The sequence below is a fragment of the Rhea americana genome, unplaced genomic scaffold, assembly GCF_003343005.1.
Source record: "Rhea americana isolate MKP2758 unplaced genomic scaffold, rheAme1 scaffold_767, whole genome shotgun sequence".
Classification (NCBI taxonomy): domain Eukaryota; kingdom Metazoa; phylum Chordata; class Aves; order Rheiformes; family Rheidae; genus Rhea; species Rhea americana.
This window is the reverse complement of record NW_028186942.1, coordinates 2,729-4,501: the sequence shown is the minus strand read 5'-3', so window position 1 is coordinate 4,501 and position 1,773 is coordinate 2,729. Positions and strand designations below refer to the sequence as shown.

General features: G+C 69.2%; 1 protein-coding gene across 1 annotated transcript in view; it reads right to left on the bottom strand.

The window, feature by feature from the left end:
- Nucleotides 1–1,773, bottom strand: part of LOC146585770 (endosome/lysosome-associated apoptosis and autophagy regulator 1-like) — a 5,331-nt gene that overhangs the window by 1,092 nt on the left and 2,466 nt on the right. The window lies entirely within an intron of this gene.

Below are 1,773 nucleotides of genomic sequence, written 5' to 3'. Positions count from 1 at the left end.
GCTCTGGGCAAGCGCAGCAGGCAGCGCCGCCTTCGGCCGCCGGGGGGCGCGCTGGGCACGCGCGGCCCCGCCGCGGCAGCGCCCCCTCGTGGCGCGGCGGCGCGCTGCAGGGCCCGGGCGCCACCGCCGGCCGGGACCCCCGTGCGTCCCGGGGACCCCCGTGCGTCCCGGGGACCCCCTGCGTCCCAGCGTCCCGGTGCCTGCCTGCATCCCGGGAATGCGGCATCATTGAGCATTCAGCATCCTCTGGTATCCCAGCATCGCCACGCATCCCTGCATCTCCCATCATCCCTGGGCATCCCAGTATCCCTGAAGATCCCTGTATATCTCTGGATATGCTGGTATCCTCCTTCATTCTTGGACATCCCATCTTCCCGGGGCATCCCATTATCCCTGAGTGCCTCTAYGTCCTGGGGCATCCTGGTGTCCCTGGGCATCCTGCCATCCCCCTGCATCTCCTTGCATCCCAGTATCCCGGAGATCCCGGTGGTCCCTAGCATTCACAGGCATCGCAGCATCCCTGGATCTCCCAGCCCTTCCTGCATCCTCGAGCTTCCCCACATCTCCTGGGCATCCCTGCATCGTCCTGCATCCCCACACCTCCTGGGCATCCCCAGCCCGGGGACCTGACCCAGCATGGCCTGGGCACGCAGGGCTCCCAGGGCGGTGCAGGGAGCAGGGCCGGGCTCCCAGCTTCACCCACCCCGTGGTGGGGAGCCAGCCCCGTCCGCCCTACACCACCCCGCCAGACACCGAGCCGCCATCCGAGAGTCAGAAACATTCGTCTTTATTGCTCTGCCGGGGACATGCGGTTCCTCCCTGGCACAACCTAGAAAACGCTGAAAACGGTGTAAAAAGGGAGCCTGCGGGGTCAGAAACTGAGKCTGGGGCTCGTCCCCGAGCTGGACTGCGCGGAAACGCCCCGCCAGAGCCCCCGGGACGCTGAGCTTGCGGGCCTGGGACCGTGCCACGGCTGCGCGCGGTGTCCCGGGGACCCGGCCGAGCCGCCGGACGGGATGCCGGAGCTGCGGGGACCCTTGCTCCGGGTGGGCGGTCACGGCTCGTGCCAGGGCGACGGGGGCTGTGCCAGGCAGGGGGGCAGCAGCGGGGACCCTGGTGGGACACTGGGTGCCCCACACAGCCCATGCTGGGCGCTGCCGCTCGCTGGCACGGGGGGAACAGGCTTCGGCTGCGTTACGGCGTCTGTGCGCGGTGCGCGCCAGCTGGCAGCCTGGCTCGGGGCTCCGGGGACGCCCACCAACGGGCACCCAGTTTGGGGCAGGATCACCCCAACTGGCAATTCCCCCGGCGCGGCGGTCAGACCGAGCTGAGACCTACGGAGCCCAAGGCTACGCAGCGCGGCGAGGGGCAGCCACAGCCAGGAACTCGCACACGCGTGTGCGCATGCACGCCTGGGTACGCATGCATGCAGATAAGCACGCGTGTGTGCATGCACACACACAAACAGGGGGATACACCTACGCGTGCGCGCGGACGCACGCACACGCTGCCGGCCCCTGCGTGCACGCACACGCAACGCCCTCATGCATGGACACGCACGCACACCATCAGCATGTGCACACGACCTGCACACGCTTACACACACATGCAYGTGCACACACGTGTGCCACCTCGCCCACAGCACGGGGTCGGGGGCAGAGGCGGGGGGAGGGGGCCTGCCCTCCCTAGGGCACCCCAGCACTGGGGCAGCAATGTCGGGGGACATCGCCACCACCCCGTCCCCTCCGGCAGCGCCGGGATGGACGGGCAAAT